Consider the following 21,435-nt stretch of genomic DNA (forward strand, 5'->3'; position numbering starts at 1 on the left):
TAATAAGAAATATATGTAGGCATGTATATCACAATCAATCAACAAGTATTTATTAATCATCTACTTGTATTAGATTCCATGTTAAACTGGTACAAAGACAAAAGTTAAAGTTCTTACCTTCAGAAGGTATATAATTTCTAATTTCACTCACCTGTTTTTGTTTGTTCTTCAATCTCAAAAAGAACCATGACATCAAGGAAATGGTGCCATGCCATGCAAATAAATTGAATTTAAGTGAGTGAGTAGGCCATGCAAGGTCACTAGCCTCACTTTTCTCTCCAGAGCCATCTGGATTCAGTGGCTGGATACAGGTCAGGATGACTGGAGATGGCCCTGGATGCAGAGAAATTTTAAGCTAAAGTCTTCAATAGGTTTCAATTTAACTGAGGCTGTACCCATTCAGTGATATTAAGGTTAGGTAGCAATTGAGGCAAAGAATCTCCTCTTTTGCTTAGTCAACAAACAAAAGCTAAATAAATAAATCTGGGAGGGGAAGACCCTCAAGCTTAAAGAAATTGAAGCCCAATTCCTAAATGACTGGTCAAATATCACACAGATAGTAGTTTAATATCTAAACTCAGAACTTTTGATTCTAGATCCAGACTTCTTTTTGGGCCCCCTAATTTTGAAATAACAATGTAGCCCATTCTCTTATGGTTGCTTCAAGGAAAGAAAAAACCTTTCTATTAGACAGAGGCTGCATGGTGACTGTGTTGTACCCTACTGTTCTATCAAAGGAAGATATTAGCCTAACAGTCTTCAGATAGAACTTCTCCCCAAATCAGTTTTGAGTAATATTTAACTCTAACTTTCCTAGGAGAAATTGGATCAATATTTGAAGTGGAATATGGGAGCTTCCTTTCTGACTACTCACATCAAGAAACATCTGTGCAGTTTGAGGCATTGTGCAGCAGTAAACATTAGAAATGCGAACATTAACAAAGCAATTTAACTCTAAACTCAATTGGTCGCTGCCAATATATTTAACTTTAACTCTAACCCAAATTCTTACTCAGAACTAACTCTAACCCAAAAATTATGTGTCAGTATCACAACTAGCCTCAAAACATGAGAAGTTTATTTTTAGGTTTTTGTATCCTCAATAAAATGATAAATTCAATGCCAGCCATCCTTTTATTGATATCAGTAGACATGCAAAAATATGCAATGATATTTTCCCCATTTGAAACTTTAGTTTGTAGTGTTATAAGCAAGAGTAATTACCTGGTAACATGTAATTGGATAAATCAAAACCAGACTACTGTCAGACTTTTTAGCTTTTGCTTATTAGATCCTATCTGAAAATTAATTTATAGGTCTGGATGATCTAATAAAGAACCTTTGATACAATTACTAAATTGTGACCATTTGAAAGAGAGTTGTAAAATGATATTCTGTCAAAAAAAACAATTCACATGCTAATTCACTTCTTGATTATGGAGAAGGAGGAAGAGAATAGAACTGAGGAAAAAGGGAAGCAGAGAAGAGCTGAAAGAAGGATGAAACTTCAAGTCAAAATAAAACTTTCCAGTAAATCCACAAATGTCTGAAAACATAAAGAGTACTGAATTGGACATCAAATGACAAGGCTGCAAAGTCTTTTTATGGTTGGTCAGTCACATCTGATGTAGTTTTCTTGGCAAAGATAATGGAGTGATTTGCCATTTCTTTCTCTTGTATGCCCCCATTTTACAGAAGAGGAGTTGAAGCAAATAGGGATTTAGTGACTAGCCTAAGGACATTCAGCTAGTGTCTGAAGCTGAATTTTTTAACTTGCATCTTCCTGACTCAAGTCCATTGTATATATCAGGTGCTCCTCTTCAATCATGTACTTAAAGTGTGATGGCCAAGACCACTATCTGTGGTCTCAGTTTCATCATCTGAAAAAGACTGAAGATGACTTTAAAGTTCCCTTCCAGTTCTAGATTCTATGAACATATCACATAAAAAAAAGAGATTTGGACTAGAAACTTGAAAGTTTATGTTAATATTTTATGTATATTGTCAGAGACCAAAGAATTATATGACTGAGTGCTGATTTTTGTGTGTGAATCAATTATGTGCAAGAATTGGACACTATTGGGCTGCTTTTCTGCTTCTCTGTTCTCTACAATGGTTAGATTCAAATGAACATAACCAGTTATTTTAACCACTTAAAGCAGATACAGTCTAAAAAAAGTCATAAAAATCTGTCAATTACTGTATAAAAGAAGCTGAGAGCTTTTTCTTAAAAAGGAATAATGATTGAATTATTTCTCATCAAAGTGAAGGTTTAATAGCAGAGAACTAAATCCAAAAAAGTCTCCAACAAACTTTTACACAATACTTTATCCAAACCCATTTCATCTTCTTTTTTAAAGGTTGCTTCTGTGTAGGCTTTTGGTCTTCTATGGGACCTATATGATGAGATACATAGAGATAGATGAAGTGCTCTGAATCATTTTCATCCAGGAAGAAAGGTAGATTTCAAAGCAAATTTGGATCTGTTTCATTGGATCATAGATTTTGAGCTAGAAGGCTCCTTAAAGGCTATCTAGTATAATAGACTCATTTTTTGGATTAAAACTGAGCCTTGAAGGGGGTGGGGGTAAAGGTGATTTCACATATAGCAAGTAGAAGAGGCCAGATTTAAATATATATATTTTCTGAATTCAAATCCAGAATATATTCCACTATACCATTTTGGTTTTACTGATTAAATTGTTAATGCTGTAAAACCAAGAGTATTATCTATGAGTTGATTTGATTTACCAAACATGTATTTCACGTCCACTACTGCAAAACCTTAAGAGTTACAATTCATCAATTGTTTAAAAATATGGTAGAATAAAACTATTTCAATAGTGTTGTAAAAAAATGTTATGGTACTGAAATACTTGTAGAAACATCCTTTAAGAGCCTTTAAGGCATTGACTGGACAATTCTGAAGATTTTTTTTTTTTTTTAATGTTCTCCAATTTACCAGACTTCAGAGCATTTAATTAAAAGCAGAAGGAAATTTCGTGCAATAATGGGGGAAAACTAGAAGCTAGAAAAACCTACTCAAGAGTTTTCTGACTGCATATTCTTATACTTAAACATGTAAAAACCCAATCACATTATTCAAGTTGTCACATGTAAAATTCCAATCTTTGAGAAAAGAATTATTCATCTTGAAGTTGAAGTATTAAATTAAAAAAAAAATCCTTCCATAAGATAAAACCTCTCTCTGCTTTTAAAAATAAGTACTAATTTAAAGGGAGAAAAAAATCCTTCTTAAGAACCACTTAAAGGCAGTGGTAGTTTCAAAGGTTCCATTGTGAGATTCCTAAAATGGTTCAGTTTCTGCATATGTAGATGCTTTAGAGCTTTGGCTGGGCCAACACTATTTTCCCCAGTAAGAGAAAAGGATTTCCCTTAAACTCAATAAGCCTATGTGATAAAAAGAATGATGCCCTTCCAGTTCCGTTATTTAAATAAAACCTTAATAGTCATGTTTGTCCCATTAATAATGCAGAAATTTTTTGATGAGTTATTCAGTTTGTTTTGGGAACATAAAACCAATAGAGTAACACTTTATTTTTCTTCCTTTGTTTTTAAATTTGAAAGAGCCTCTCAGAAAATATAGGTCTTATTCTTTCAAAGCTTTTTTTGATAAGAAATGGATTCAATTGAGTTTTGGTCATATCTAAAGATTAAAAGAAATGGATTTTATTTTGGGTTATGACAATCATCAAATATATAAATCAATAATGCATTATGCTGAGGTCAACCTTTGAGGGGAACCTGATTGTTATGGTTTAAAGAGTATCTAGAAATGAAAGATAATTTTTGCTTAAGTCCTGGCTCTGGTATATTTGTATATGTAGCCAAGTTATTTATCTTCTTTGAATTATGTTTTCTTCATCTGCAGAAGGAGTTGTCTAAATATTTTCTAAAGCCCTCCTTATCCTTAACTTCTTTGCATATGTGTCTTTGTGATTTGAAACTTATATTTGGAAGTATAAGATTTAATTTAGGAATATTCATCTATATCAAATGAACTCCTTGGTTATAATCAAATAAAATGTTGGAAAGAGAGGAGCAATTTTTATTAAAGAACAAAGTTTTAAGTGCTTAAAATGGATCCTACATGTTAGATTTTTATTTATGTTTTAATCAAAGTTAATAATTGAGAATAAAATATTCTTTATCACTACATGCCTAGATAGCCTCTTTATTTTTGTCTCTAAGTTTTCCTCACTGCTTTGAATCTATCCTGAATAATATTGCTTGATAAATCTTTTGAATTATGTTGAATCATATCACATCCCTCTTTTCACTGTTCCTACTATCATTTAATGTGTCCCCATTAGATAATATTGACTTTGTCTCATAAGATCAAGTAAGTCTAAACTCCCTTTCTTTGTTCCAAGGCTCCTTGAAATATGTCTATAACTGAATCTTTCCATCTGTATCTCCAATGACTTGCCTTTTATTCAAAGTGGTTTATTTCTTATTCCCTGAATACATCTTACAGTTATCAGTATCATGCTTTTATACTTCTTTCAATTGTGCTCCTTTTCTATTTTGCCTATTCATTTACTAGTATAATTCAGGACTCAGTCTAAAATCTATCTTCTGTGTCAATGCCCTCCTATCCATTGGAAACTTAAATCATTTCATCTCCTGAAATTAAGAACAGTTGTGTTGTGCCACAGTTCTCTTTTAATGTCCTGACCCAGTTTCCCTAATTGTCCTATTCAGTTCCTCTGCCTCAGGTTATAACCATTCCCTTTTAACAACGTTAGGATAAAGGTCTTATATCTTAGACCTTAGCTATACTTATTCCCTCTTAATGTTTGGTGGGATAAAGGTCTTTATCCATTTTAGACATCCTTAGACTATCGAGAGCCTCTCCTGTATCTCCCATTATGTCATCCTAGGTGCCTCCCCACTTTAGGTCATCCCCATCCAGGCACCTACCCCATTATGTCATTGTTCTTGTTACCCCATAAAAGAATGCTCTATCCGTTATTCAGGGCTGGATTCTTTGAGACAATAGTCTTGTTCAGCCCTGGGACAAAACCGTGGATCCATTGGTCCCGGTAAATTTCTCCATTTAATATATTCTGTATTGAATACTCTCTAATCTGTCTTCCTCAGTTTCTCCTGCATTACAGTTGTTCCTACTACTCATTTGTCAATTAATCACATAAAGCCTGATGGCATTTCTCTTTTTGTTACATTGAATTATAATTCTAATCTTAATTAGCTTTTCACACTTTTTATGTTTTGTAACTTACCTAGAATACAGGCAGCACAAGGGAATTAAACTTAGTTGTTTCCCCTGAATAATAATTTTTTATATAGATTGATTTTTAACTAAGAACCAAATATATTTCTAGAAAAGTATTGAGTGAAATAAAAACTGTGATGGTGCTGATAAATAATTCCAGGCAAACAAAGAGTGGTATATTATTAACAAAACTTTAAAAATTGGAAATAAATAGAATTTGGGATTGTATGGTTATTTAAATGTTAAATTTAAATATCTTTTTTTTTAATTTTTAAGATACATGCTTTACTAAAAAGCAAACGACAATTAAAATAATTAGAAGTGTTTTATTTTAGGGTAGCAGATGTCCTATTATGCTGGTAGCTACTTTAGTTTATTAGATCATTTGCAAGCATTGTATTTCTTAGTTATTTAGATATCACTGTAAAAGATAGAAAGGTATATTTATTCAGCTTAAAACTGTTTTTGCCATATAGAAAAACCATTTATGTATATACACAATATACTTCTATTTACATGATTTGCAAACTCATACTGTACCCTCTTTCCCCTTCCTGTAATACTGAACTTGAGAATAATTCAAGTGGCAGTAGATTTAGTTATAAATAAAATATCATGTTTTTATAGTGACTAATTCCCTCTTTCAATTCAGAAGTTTTAGAGAATATTTAAGTATAGTTGAAAGACAGCATTCTCTGAGGTAAGATATAATAATTTTCCAGCAACAGTACCAAAAAATGTTGTAGTGAAATACTAAAGGGAATGTTCTCTACCAACAGCTGCAGTTTTACTCTATATTTAATAATTTAACATTTGATTTTTAAAGAAACAGTTTAGAGATTGGGATCTACTATACAAAAGACTTTATTTCTACATGGATGCCCTTTCCTCCATGGATACAGATTTCTTTCTATTCACATTTTTTTTTTCTGTCCCATCCAATATATATTAAGTGAAATCAAAATATTGAAAATTTCTAATAGCAAAATTTTTCAAAGGTAAAAAAAAAATTAACAGAAAAAATTATTGAGCCACCTTAAGCATACCGAAAAATATTAGGATGGCTTCTTGTCATCCAAGCCCCTATACTTTAATTGGAGACATAAAACACACAAACACAGTATAAAGGAAAGATAGACAACAGTTGATATGATAAAGGCTGAGTATTATATCTTTAAAAAAAATTCAGCAATGTAAGATTTTTTTAAATGAATATATCATAGCCTGCAATAATGGAAGATTTTAAAAACAAAAGAAAAAACAAACAAAAACTTGTGCCTTCTTGAAGCTTTCCTTGAATATATGAAAAGAGCGTTATATAGCAGGGCCAGTAACCATATTCTTGCATTATATCTAGTCATAATTGAAGGGAAACAAGCTTTTAGAGGTGATGACCATCAAACTTACCACCACTACCACCAATTGCTGACCTTAACCTCCATCTCTTCTACAGCCATAGCTACTGATAAAAGCTCTCATCCTTGATCCTTGGAACTTTCAAATGGTCCAAGATCAGAAACTGATGTGGTTATATAAATAGAAATGGCATTTTGAAAGATGCATTTAAATGTTCTTCCTTTCCTCTGTCTACTTGTTTCATTGGCTTCCTTCCAAACTTGGTTTCAATTTTACCTTCTGCAAAAGGCCTTTCCCAGTGTCCCAAATACTAGTATATTACTTCTGAGATTGTCTTCGATCTAGTCTGGTCATATCTTGTACAAATATAGCTATTCCCATGTTGTTTCTTCCACTTTATAATATGAGATCCTTGAAGTAAGAGACTTATCTTGGTATCTTCACTGACTAACTCTTTGACTACCATACATTAAGGACCACTGGATCATTCCATCTGACTTGTAATTCAAATCTGTAAATTTTTTTGGCTTTTATTAAAATCTGAGTTCCTTGAGAACAAAGATTGATTAACTTTTGTATCTGTATATATCCTTAATGCTTAGCATAGTGCTTTGTACATAGTATTTAATTTTTTAAAATTCGTTTGTTTGTACTTCTATAATTCTTGCCAAAGAATTTTAAAATCTAAGACCAATTAAAGTCCTTAAAACCAATCTAAGCAAATCTAAAATTGAAGAAGAATTTATAACCTAACAGGATATTAAACAATCTTTACTTGAATATTTCTGTTAGGCTGGAATCTCATTGTCTTACTAGGTTGTTTCATCCACATTTGGAAATTGTTAGATTTTGTTGTTGTTGTTGTTGTTGTTGTTGAGGCAATTGGAGTTAAGTAACTTGTCTAGGGTCACACAGCTGGAAAGCTTTAAGTGTCTGAGGTTAGATTTGAACTCAAGTCCTCTTGACTTTCTGGCTGGTGCTCTATCCACTACCCATCTAGCTGTCCCCCTTTTATTTTCTTTTTAATGTCAAGTCTAAATATGTCTCTGTAACTTTTTTTCAGTGGGAATTTTGACTTTTAGAGCCAACCAGAACAAATCTAAACCCTCCTTTTCCAGTACTCAACTTAAATGATTAGTAATTGCATGATAATAATTCCATGTAGGGCACTATGTCTACAATCCAGCGTGATATATTTGACTATGCTTTGGTTTCACATCTCCTTTAACCATTCCTGAAATAATTTCACTCTTTGCCTGCAGATAGCTTTCCCTCTTTCCCTTTCTACATCTCTGGAACAAAATAGCTCTCTTACCACTCTACCTTAAATGTTGTCTTCTCACTCATTAAAAAAAAAAAAAAATGTATTCTTAATACAACACCATGGCTGGAATAAAATGAAAGTTTAATAAATATTTTTTCATCTATTCTGCCCTCTAAAAAAATATGTCCAAGTTTGCCCTTTCATTCTCCTGAGGAGAAAGTAATCAGATATTGAGTGAATTGTCTAAAGTAATGTAGATAGTATGTGTCTAGGGCTAGATTTGAACTCTGTTTTCCTGACACTAGGCCCATGCCTCTATTCACTGAGGTACCTAGCTGCCTTAAAACCCCTGCTAATCCTTTCCAAATAAAAAAAGCTAAAAAGAATTCTGTCATAATCTGTTCTGGGGACAATGCTGGTTCTCCGGGATCACTAAATGTACACTAGCCAAAATATTCATCGTGTGTTCTAGATTTTTGTTAGGAGTAGAAATGAAGAAATTGTTAAAAGACACAATTCTATTCTTTTCCTTTTTTTTTTTTTTTTTTTAATACCAGTTCTACTTTTGTTCTTGTTCTATCCCATTGCACTGTCCCATTCTATCCTCTACAACCTCCAAAAGGTCACTCACAATAACTTAGTTCAATTCAACTAAATTCTACAAGTGTTTATTATGCACTGATTACTTTGCTCTGATTTGTCTCTCCCAACATGATTCATAAAGTAATGTGTGTTAAAATGAACAACAAACAAATAAAAGCATTGATTACATGCCACTCCTTGTGCTTAGTGCTGACTTAAAAAAATGAAATTGTCCTGCCCTGAAAGAGGGTATTATACTCTTGGAAAACATCATTCCTAGATAAGTAATCAAAAGTATGCAAATAGGAAATACAAAATAATTTCAGGGGAAGAAAATATTGTACAAAGGCTTGTATGAGAAGTATTTGATAAATCCTAAAGGGATCTATAAGTTGCAGAAAATAAAAAAGGAGGATTGAGAGCATATGAAGGAAAACCTTCTCAAAAAAGCATAAATAGAATAGAAGGAATGTCACTTCTGGGGAACAACATGTAGAACACTTTGGCTAAAACTTAGAGTATATGAGGATAAAAAGCGAAAATAAGTTGGAGAGTTCTTTTAATATTATAGGATGTAGTTCATCTAGGCTTGCTCTTTTGAACTTATGTGCAACTAAGTAGGTGGTCTCTTATTGTCATCCTACATATCTTGCTTTTCCACTCTTTATTAGTTATTTTGGCTGTACTTTTTCTTGTCTTAAATCAGTCTTTTTATCTGAGAAAACAGGAGCAAAATACAGATTGCTGAAAGAATTTTTCTGGAAAGGTTTGCTTTCTCTTAAAACTTATAATGAAAGTTTAACAAGAAGCAGCTTTGACTTCTACCTAAATATTTTAGGGAGGGAAGAGTGGGAAAGAAAAATTTAAGACACTGGTACACTGTCACATTCACAACTTCATTTCCAGACCTCCCTGCCCCCCAGACCCCTTGTACCCACACCACAAGTAGGCAGAAAACCTTGATAGCTTAAATATTTACTCCAAAATTATGTCATCTCAAATATGTAACTAACAAGTCAGAGCATACTTTAAAATGGTTACTTGAGTGTTGCAAAGCCTGTAATAATAAGATTACATATTTCAGCACCTAAATATGACACTTTCTAAAAGATTTTCAGTAAGTCTTTGTGAAAGGATCACAACAGGCAGAACTAACATTTAAAATACCTCCCTGCTTTGAATTCCTGGCACTTGGAAGAAAGTTAAGCTACATTTTCAATTGGAAACTCTTTTGATGTTAGGTGAATATGAGGTTTAGTTTTTTTTTACCCCATTGTGGTTAAAACAATGCAAATTGTTTGTTTTGTCATTAACACTAATCCAGCTTTACTTTCTTTGAACTATTGGTAACAAGTAATTCAGCTTAAATCTCTTTCTGAACAGGTTTGTTCTTTGGTGGATGTGGACATTTCTGTTGTACCTATTCTTAAAAAATGCATTGTGTTCCCTTTTTCATTTTTAATTATCAGAAAAAAATAATTTTTTAAAGAAAAGGAAATGTATAACTTTTTGGATTTCTCAGGGGATATTCACTTTGGCAAACTATGCTTTTAGAAAGGAAAATTTAAAAAAATGAGAGTAAAACTAAAATACAAATTTTGATGCAACGAATTTGGTTAAACAAACTGTAGTATATGAAATGAATTGAATATGGGAAGACTTACATGAACTGATGAAGAAGGAAATAAACAGACTAGAAAACCAAAACTACAAAAATAGGAAAAGATCCCTAATAGGACCACTATGAATAAGAAAAAAGAAAAAAAAAACTTATAATGATCTCAGTGAACATATAAAGAGACAATTATCCTTCCTTTTGGCAAATGTGAGTGTATGAAGAATGTTGCTTGCATATGTTTTTGTTATGTTTCAATTTTTGATATGATATAGCATATCTAGAACCAACTGTGGTGGAAAAAGGTATCAAGGAAACAAATGGCAAAATATCTCTATATTGTCAGAAACTTTCTTATCAAAAAATAAAATAAAATAAATCATGAATTTCTCAACTGAATCATTTAATAAATCACTTCCACAAATAATGTAACTAATAAGATGCTTCGTATCCTTAGATCTTTATCACAGTAGAATATCTCTTTTATTGAGATATGGAAGTAATCAATGAAAAGTATAAAAAATTACAAACTCTATAACCACTCTCCAGAAGCAGTTAATCACTCAATATAAACTAGATGCAAACAACAACAACAACAACAACAACAACCTTAATCAGTTTGGAAGGAGTAAAATGCTTATACAATCATTGAATAATAAGAGATGTCATTCCCCTGGAAGTCTATTGTTATTGGTTGAAGAGAATCAATTAAGCCCTCTCAGACAAAATTAGGCTCAGATAAAATAGAAAACAAATTTGGAATCCAGTTTTCCAATAATAGACCAGTCTATCAAGAAGCAGTTTTATCCAGGTCCTTGAGAGAAAATTACTTGGGAGGGAGTCTCCTTTCCTTCCTTCCCGCTGCCTTTCTGCAGACCTGAGAAAAACTTTGTGACATTCAAAAGGTCTTAAGATTTGGACTTCCCATAAGTGTTAATAGCACTGTGATTGATGGCATTATCTGTATCAGGTGTTAGGATGAACTAGATAGTGAGAAGTGAAGTTTCAAGCAAGGACATATGAAAGGGAAATTCAAGAGAACTCCTTAAAAGGAAGAAAAAAACAAACCAAACCAGTCCAAACAAGATCCGGAGCTACACGCTACTACTTTGCTCATGTAATTTGAGCCCATCTTTCTTTGTATGTACTCACTGGAAGAGCTTGTCTAAGACTTTAGGGGATATGTTGTACTTTGGTCCCCAATAAATTTCAGTAAATATACCTTTGTAAAGCTTTGTTATTGTTATTACTGAGTCTGTTATAGGTCATGTCCAACTCTTTGTGACCCCATTTGAAGTTTTCTTGACAAAAATACTGGAATGATTTTTCATTTCCTTCTCTAGCTCATTATAGATGTGTCTGAGGCCACATTTGAATTCAAACCAATTCATTCTATCCATTACATTACCTAGTTGTTCTTGTAAAATCTAATTGATATCAATTTGTTGAATGATAATTGAAGAGTTATAGTTAAAAAATTTTCACTCAATAGCACACTAATATACCTTTAAGGGTAACAATACTGAAAAATAACTACTTATCATTAACCCCTAAAATTCTAAAAGAAGGAATAGTAACCACCTCTGAAGAATCAACCTGCTTGTCTAATACAAGAAAGTTAGCCTAGAGCCAGTCCTGGAATGGCATAATTATTACATTGTCTAAATTTGATGCTTCCCCTTCATTACATTATCATATTATCTATTTTTGAATGAAATTGAATATCATTTTAGACAGTTTTTTCTTAATCTGTCAATCTGTCTTAATCTGTCAAATTACATATATATGTAAATAGGATGCCAAAGCCTTTATGTAACAAGTACTTATTCCTAATGTTGGCCATTTGTTCTTTGCCAGTTCCAATGTATTTTCTTCCAAAGATGGATTATATTTATTCACATAAGCATATAAAATATTGAAAGCAATCTTATTCAGTGCTGGGGATGAAAGATAGAGTGAATTTGTAGAGATATCCTTGTCCAAAAAAAGTAGCAAAATGATAGCTGTGATTTTATATGTAATTGTCCCACTAAAAAGAGTATAAACACTACTTTCCATTGTGACTTAAGGAATGTATTATAGGGATAGAAAGTATATATATATATGAACTGAAGTTCCACTTTCCTGAGTATTTAGATAATGGCAAATCTATATGATTTTGAATGCTCTATAAAGTTTAAAGGAACAAGGACAGCACTGTGGCAGGAAATAGATGGACATTCCACTTAGGAAGCATTGGAGAGGGTTGATATTTTCTCTTGAGTGGACAAGGAAGCAAAGGGTTATCTTGGAAGCTATTTGAAGATAAGGTTGAGGTGTTTAACTTGAGTGTTGACAAGCAACTGATTGGCTTTAAAGAGACCCTAAGCAATGATTAAAAGGTATCTATTCTTACATAGTCTTCCTTTCTCTTTTAATATCTTTAAATCCAGGCAGATTAAGCACCAACTACTGCAGTGTTGTTAGAAAGGATGTAATAAAATTTGTAACTGATGAGATCAATGGGCTTTGCATGTGTGTTTGTGTGTTTGTGTGTGTGTGTGTGTGTGTGTGTGTGTGTGTGTGTGTGTGTGCAGATACCGACTCATATGTCCAAGGCTAAACTGTGACAAAAAGTATATTGTGTCTCAGGACAGACTATGAAAATAATTAGATTTCAGATTATATAACATCAGTGATCATGTTTTGGCCCAACTGATTTATTCTTCCTAAGCACAGTCTGAAAGAGCACAAAGACAATCTGCCTCTTTCTTTGTAAATAGTGTCATCTTTATGCATATAGTGGCTAAGCCTGCTCAAGTTTTGAAGCTCCATTTGATTTATTTGGTGTCTCATAAAGTTTGTTACAAATATAAGATAAGAATAAATATAATATAGGGAATTCTCATCTTCATGGATTATTCATCTAAGGTTTATCTGTATCCTTTATTTTATTTTTAATTAAAGAAATAGGCACAATGTGTTTGCTGACATTGTTTTGAATTTTGTTTTGAGTTTTCTAATAGTACTCATTATTATCACTAAACCTAGAATGTAGGTCTATTTTCTGCTGACATTCTATTTCGGTGTATCATGATGATGACCTTGGATTCTTAAAGCCTATTCCAAAGGGCTGCAACCTCTAGAAATAATCTGATTATTCTTATTAGTCTATTAATACTCTAACCATATTACTTCCCTATTCTTAAATCTTCAATAACTACCCATTCCCTCTAGTGGGAGAAATAAAATCACTAGCATGACATTTAAAGTCCTCTACATTTGCTTTCTACCTCTGTTTATATTCTTATATCATATCATTTCCCTTCATATATTCTCCATTTTGGCCAAATTGGCTTACTAACTATTCCCCATATAGAACAATCCATTTTTTACCACTGCATCTTTGCAGTTTTCCCATTCCTGTATATATTTTTTCCTCATTGTCTCTTCTTTGAATCTTCAGATTCCTTCAAAACACAGCACCTCTGCAAAGTCTTTCTTGATCTTTCTAGAAGTCTAAAAAATAAGTGTTTCCATATTGAAAAAGTTTTTAAGGTATGACTGTTGTGTGAGTAACTTTGTCATTTTTTTCTCATAACTGAAGTTATTCTCCACTGGTGCACTAAACTGGCAGGACAATAGCCTGGGATTCAACTGTGTGGGGTCTTTGTGATAATATATAAGTGAACTGCCTTGGAGAAATTGTTGAGCATTTGTGCATTTGTAATTGGTACCTAGTCATGTGTTTGGGAGAAGCATTTAATGATTGACTATCTAGTCAGAAAAGTTTTTTTTAAAGTTCTGAGTCAGTTAAGAGACCAAGCTATAAGGACAGAAAATATATGTCCTGCTTTGAGGCCATATGAACTCCCAAGAAATGATCTCCTTCCTTGTTTTCTATTCTTGGTCCAAAGAGTGGAGTTCCTAATGTTGAACAAGGAAGTGAGCCAGGAGAAAGAGGGAGTCTTAACCCAGATCAAGTCTGAGAGCCCTGAGGAACAAGAAGAAATCTCTGGGACCTTCACAGATCTGGCAGGCATAAATTTGGTGGAACTAATTCTACGTAGCAATTGAGCTAAGTTTTGAGCCTACTCCAATGAGAGACTGATGTGGTGTAAAGTAATTATCTAGGAAATGTTTCTATATTTGGTCTTACTATTTTTTTTGTAGTAAATTTCCATTTGTAAAAATTACCCAAAATTAAGGGATTGAGTGGAGTTAGGATGCTAGTCACAAATGTGAGTAACATAGCCAGGAAAGAAGTGGGGCAGAGTTCAAACCAGTGATCATAGAGGAGAGACATCTTAATATTTCAAAGTGCCTCTCTAAGCCAGAAGGCCAGTGAAGCAGGCCCAGAGTTGGGCCAGAATATACATATTACATATGATAAGCCATATTAGAAATAACTTTTTTCCCTGAATTAATTTTAAATTTTATTTAGGCATTTTCTAATATCTACATATCTTAATGTCTTAAGCCAGGTATATAATGGCCTCAAAACAATTTTACTCTCTAAGTCTAGAGAGATAGAATTATTGAGACAAATTATTTTAAAACCACCAGCATTACAACTCCAGCTACAACAATTACCACAGCCACAACCATGACCACCACCACATCCACCACTACTTTTTGCAGAATATAAACAAACAGCAAAAATACACAAATATAGCCCACCAAATGCTTGTCTTTGCACTGAAGTCAATAACAATACTATACCCTCTGAGAATAAATAGTTCATCAAATTCTAAAATCTATCTCCCTTTTTGTGGCCAGTTTATAAGATACTCCCTGAACTTGACTTTAGTGAATTTAGTCTATTCCAGAAAAGTAGAACATGACTGAAAAATGACTAAACAACAACAGTACCATGACAAAGAGCTATGCCTGTTGTTTAAGTAATTAATAATAGTTTAGTCAACCTTTCATGACCTAAGTCTTGAGCAAAGTAAACAATTCATAAGATACTTGATATTTTATAATGTATGTCATTTAGGAAAAAAGAGTTTTCTCATGCATGAGATACTTATCTTGACATTATTTGACTCATAAGAAAAATGATTAAATCTTTATATGCTTTCTCTCCTCATTCTGAAGATGATCACTTTCTTTGACTCCAACTTACAGACTAATAGTTTTAGAAAGAAAACTGACATGTTATTGATAGTTTTAGAGTTTCTAAAGTTATTCTTTTGCATTAATAATAAAATGGAGTCTCTTGTTTAGGCACTAGAGAGACATACAACTGAAATAAGCACAGTAGAACTTTTATGATTTAACTGCTAGATAATTCCTTCTTGGCCTCATTTTTAGACCTACTTTTGAATTCTCACAAGCTCCCCAGATCAAGATTTGGATGATAGAAAAGAATAAGGTCATTTACAGACAAAACCTACTTGTTGCTCAGCCAGCTGCTTTCTCAATCTGTGAAGAGAAACATGGAGTTTGAGAATAGATGTCATGTTCCATTCATTGAATAACACCAGTGTTTTCCTAAGAGACCCAGAAAATCCAAATTATGTTGGGTCCTAATTCTTTTCTTCAATATTTCCCACAATTTGATTTGTAAAAAATAACAAGTTTTATATTGATATAGTGAATCTACTTGTAGATACTTAAAGCACCTTACAAATCTGAGGTCTTCCATTTGGGATAAAACTTAATTAACTTTAACTGGTAGGTATAAAATACTCAAGAGAAAATATTTATTGTCTACAATTTCCATTTTAAACTTAAATAAATTAATCAAATATTCTCCAAATAGTGAACTGCTAGTAAATGTTTAACAACTTCCCTTATTTGGGAAGAAATAAATATACTAAAGACACTTTTAAATTTAGCATCAGCAACATTTTCCAATAAAGCAGAAATCCTGATTTGTAAATTTGTTAATTTGTAGGATATAAGTTCATCACATTGAAGATGCAACAATAAATTCCCCAAGCCAGTTTGAGCTGGTATTGGCATAGAAGAAACTCTGAACTATTCTGAAACTAACTTTAGGGAAAGAATATCTCCAGAAGAAGTGATTAATTTGCTAAGATGAACTTAAATTAAACAGGAATTCAGTTTGTAGACTTCAGATCTCTTGCTTATAGGGAAAAGTACTATAAGAGAGTCTAGGTAGCATCCTAGTACAAAAAGCACAAGCCAGATGCCTTGGGTTGAATTTTTTTCTTTGCTATTTAGTATCTGGGTGACATCAGGCAAGTCATTTCATTTCTATGAGCTATCATTTCCTTACTTGTAAAATGAGTATGTTAGACTACATGGTCTCTGAGGACACTTCCAACTCAAAATCCTGTGACTCCAGTCCTTTTCCCTCAAACCTTTTAGAATAAAGTGCTACAAATAATTGTCTCTGGTGAAAAATGAGAACCCTTACTTTAACATCTGGAAAATGTAGAAAGTAGGATGAAGGACATTTGAAGAATAGAAGAATAAGTATGTGTGGGATGAGGAAGAAAATAGCAATGGTAAAATTCTCTTTACTCTGCTAGGCAGATATATAGAGCATGAGTAAAAGTGTTGTAGTTGGAGTCTTAGAGACTAGATTTTCAATTCGGACTTTGATGCTAATTTTTTGACTCTTGGCAAGTCACAACTCTCTCAGACTCAGTTTTCTTACCTGGAATTTGGGAATAGTAACAATATCTAACTCATGGGTTGTTATTAGAAACAAATGAGATAATATATGTAAAGTGTTTTGTAAAACTTAAAATGCAATATGCAGTTATATCTTCCACATCACAAGGGTTAGAAACATAGCATCCCCATGATCTAGAAAATCTGCATAAAATTTTTGATCCTCTCTTAGCACAATAGAAGTCTGAATTAGTATAGTTTTAAAGATAAAATATGTTGGTTTTTCACAATACTATACATACATTTTATGAATTTCTGAATTTCTAAACTTTTTTCTGTGTTATTTGCTAGTCTTTGTATGTGACTCCCTTAAAAATATACCAAAATACAGGGCAACACTAGGTGGTGCAGTGGATAGAGCACCAGCCCTGAAGTCAGGAGGGCCTGAGTTCAAATGTGGCCTCAGACACTTAACATTTCCTGGCTGTATGACCCTAGGCAAATTACTTAACCCCAAAGCTTCAGCCAAAAAATTATATATATATACACCAAAATTTCCTTTTAACTTCTTATGCTGATTTGTGATACATGGTGTGATACTAGAAAGATAACTGTAGATAGTAGAATAATATTTGTTCTTTTTATTGGTCACAATAAAGAACTTCATTACTTTATTCTCACTGTTTCTCTTATGACATGACTTCAACATGGTGATTGCCTTGGATCTTTAGCATGGGCATTTTCCAAATATTCTTGTGTCCTTGAATGAAGCCTTATAGTACACAGGTTGTCTCCTGCGACATTTTCCACATATACGACTATTAGGACAGATTTGGTGGTACACACACATAATCCTTGCTACTGGAGGCTGTTAGAGGCTTGAGTTCAGGAATTATGAGCATAGGAAGGTAAAAGTCAAGCTAATATCCATTTTAATTCTGGCACAAATACAGTGAGCCCCTCCAAAACATGGAACTATCATACTGTCCAAGAAGGAATAAACTAGCCCAAGTTAGAAAAGGAACATATCAAATTCTGGAGTAGAGTAGGACTATCAGTGATCAATAATATAATATAATATAATATAATATAATATAATATAATATAATATAATATAATATAATATAATATAATATAATATAATATAACATAATATGATATGATATGATATAATATAATATGATATGATATAATATAATATAATATAATAATATAATATTTATAAGTGGTGATAATCCTCTTGGTATGGATAAGATTAGAGATCTGTTCTTCAATAAACAAACAAATAAGTTAAAGAATTAATGATTGAAGAACGAATAAATGAATGACCAAATAAACAGATAAAAAAATGAAAAAGTAAGAGAATGAATGAACAGAGAAACAGACAAATAATTAAATAAATATCAACAGATCATTTAGGACCATCTTTTCAGTATTTCTAGGGCAATAAACTATATAGCAGGATATTTCTAATATTGATTATGTGGGAAAACATACAAGCTCAAATATTCACAATTAACATTCAAATGGACTGATTTTTGCTTTGTTGCCCTTTGCTCTGATTCTCCAAATTTGGTTAAATTGCTAAAAAGGATTTTAAGAATCACCTCTTTGAAAAACTTATCTTATGCTTCTCAAATCAATGTTCTTGAAATCTACTTTTTAATACAATATGTGCCTTTTCTGATATGGTGTTTATAATTTTGAGAGTTGTATATATACTGTGATAAAAGATCAAGGACAAGAAGCAGAGTGCCACTTGGGCTGTGTGACTTAAAACAAGTTGTTTCTCTCTGGGTCTTGGATCTTCCCCCCTCCCAAGAAAAAGTCCTTCTATTTGAATTTTTCTGTGCCTGTATAAGAGAAACATTTAAAAACAAGCAAGGAAACAAACAAATACAATCACCTTCATCCTTTGATTTGACTGGAGGTGTTGCCAGAGGAAACTAATGTTTTTCAAGAAGGTAGTAGAAAGAACTGATAAATAGAAAAATTTGGTTTTACAAATATTTATAAATCTGTGTCAAATGGTGGCCTTCTTTAATGCAGGGTAGGAAAGAAAGGAAGGAAAAAAAATAATTAATTTAAAATTCAAAAAAGAGAAAGAGAGAAGGTAGTAGGTCAGATTTACTCATCCTTGAATATTATAGATGAAGTTCTGTACTGACTGTGGATTCAGTGGGTTAGTCTAAGCTGCAATTAGAAGAAAAGTGGAGGAAGAATAAAGAGAATAAGAGGCAGAGATAGAGAACACAGTGTATAAGAGAAAATAAGTTGTGCTAATTGTTAGAAATGCTTTCCTGTCTTATTAAGCTTTTGAAAAATCTACTACTACCCATTACATTCACAGCCACCCATCACATAGTAGGTGCTATATTAATACTCTTTTTTCTTTTCATTTTTCTTCATGTGATTTTTTTTTACTGAGATCAAAGTCATTACACACAGAGAGAACTATATTGTCTTTACCCATTTACTAAATTTGTAAGAATTTGTCAGTTTCTTCCTCTTTCAAAACAAGTAGCACCTATTCTTTCTCAAGACTAAAATGACCTTGAAATCCTTATAAATTGCTAAGAGATCAACTTTTTATTTCTTCTCCCAATTCCTCTCTGACATGACTGCATCAATCATTTCCTTTCATTAAAACATCTTCAAACCTTGCTCTTCACAATTTCCTTTTCATTTGCCTAATAGTATGTTCAGATCTATCCAGTATCAAAAAGACAAAAAATTTTTCAAAACTTTAAGTGTCTTAGGTTATCATACAATATCATCTTCCTCTTGTTCCCATATTTTTTGAAGAAGTAGTATTCAATCAATGTACTGGGTTCAATTACTATTTGAACTAATTAAAAAACAACCTAAGAAATGCCATTTCAATCTTACCACTTAGTGAAACTTCTGTATTAAAAGGTAATCCATTACCTTATTTCCATTATTCTTGACTACTTTGCTTCATTTGTTATTAATAAAAATTTTCTCTTTTGATGTCTTCTCTTTCTTTGGCTTTTCATTAACACATCCTGTTGACTTCCTACTTTTCTAACTGCCTCTTCTCTGTCCTTGTACTAGTTCTTCTATCTTTTCTGTATCCATCAATGTGTATATATATTCAATAGGTTATAGAATTAACCAGAGAATAAAGAGATCTTAGAGTAGAAAAATATCCTCAGATATTATTGAGTATAACCTATCCATAGCTGAACAGGAATTCCCACTAATCATATGTTCAATAACTGTTATATAATATCTCTCTAAAGATTACTAGTGATGGAGAACTGATTATATGATAAAGCTAAAAATTCCACTTTGAGCTACTTCTAGACGTTGGATTTTCCTTATATTGAGCTGAAAACTGCTGATTGGTCTTTACTTATTGCTCTTATTTATATTTTACAAAATCATATTTATTTCATGCATGAGCCCTTCAAATATATGAAATCACATGCTTTATTTCTCATTATTCTTCTTTTCTTTAGACTAAACAAATTAATTCCCTGAACTCAATTTCATATGATGTTGTCTCCAGCTTTTCTACCATGCTAAGCTTCTTCAAAGGTAACATTCAAGACCAGATATGTCTTTCTTGTTCTATATGTTGTTGAATCTATCAGGGAAGTCTAAACTAGTATTGGCTGGTTTTTCTTTGATTTCATGCATTTAAGTTACCTGCAGCTTTGCCACCCCCAAAGAAAACATTTTGCCTTTATCTCCACTAAATTTTATCTTATCTATTATGATCCATTGTTCTAATTTGACAAGATTTGGGAAGATCTTGATTCTATTCTTCCTAGCTCTAATTATATGGAGGCAACTTTATAATTATGTCTGGTGCTTTATCTCAGTCATTGACAAAATTATGAAACAGTATGTGTCCAGGGAAAGTTTCCAGGAACTCTCTGCTAGGGACATCCTTCCATTGATCGCCTAATCACCACTATTCATTAAACTATTTCAAAATCTACATATGTATATCATTATCTAAACTGCACATCTTTTGGTTTTATCCACCATAACAGCATAAAATAGGGGCCTAGAGAAAATAATTTTAGATACCAAATTAGGATTATACCTGTGTTCAAATTCTATGTAATTATACCTAAATAATTAACTTCCCTGGACCTCAGTTTCTTCATCTATGAAGTAGAAGTAATATTGCCTTTGAAAGGTTTGGTAAATAAAGAGTTGAGTCAGGAAATCAGGAAACAAGCATTTGTCAGTTTTCCACTATATACCAAGCACTTTACAAATATAATTTTATTTGATTTTTGAAACAACCATGAAATATAGATGCTATTATTATTTCCATTATGCAGTTGTGTAAACTGAGGCAAGCAAATGTTTAGTGTCTATCCAAGGATCACATAGCTAGAAAGTTTTTGAAGCTAGTTTAGAACTCTGGTTTTGAATTGAATCACTGCTCAATCCACTGTGCCACCTATATGTCTCTAGGAAGGCTCTCTCTCAAAGGGATGCAGGTTCAAGTTCTCTGTCTCTCAAACTGTCAGAATTACTCTGTGCAAGTCCCTTAATTTGTCAGTAGCCCCAAACAAATCTCTCAATTTCAGAAAAAGTGCCAATCCACATTGAAAGATAAATTTTATCTCTAGCTCCTTCCTAACCTTAAGAAATCACAGATCTGATTAAAAAAAAAAAAAAAAAAAGTAGAAGAACAAACAACAATACAGATAGAATTGACTTTTAAGTTGTTCTGAGTTTTATGCAGGTGTAAATTATTATTAATGTCAAATACCTGTTGATACCCAGTCATATTATAAATGTGGCTATTTC

At 32.4% G+C, this 21,435-nt stretch overlaps 1 long non-coding RNA gene across 1 annotated transcript in view; it reads left to right on the forward strand.

Moving 5' to 3' along the window:
• LOC141541226 (uncharacterized) overlaps window positions 1–21,435 on the forward strand; it is a 127,541-nt gene that overhangs the window by 74,203 nt on the left and 31,903 nt on the right. The window contains exon 5 of the long non-coding RNA XR_012481698.1: window positions 20,124–20,202. This is a non-coding gene — a long non-coding RNA (uncharacterized LOC141541226). The remainder of the gene's footprint in view (window positions 1–20,123; window positions 20,203–21,435) is intronic.

Source organism: Sminthopsis crassicaudata, chromosome 4 (assembly GCF_048593235.1).
Source record: "Sminthopsis crassicaudata isolate SCR6 chromosome 4, ASM4859323v1, whole genome shotgun sequence".
Classification (NCBI taxonomy): Eukaryota; Metazoa; Chordata; class Mammalia; order Dasyuromorphia; family Dasyuridae; genus Sminthopsis; species Sminthopsis crassicaudata.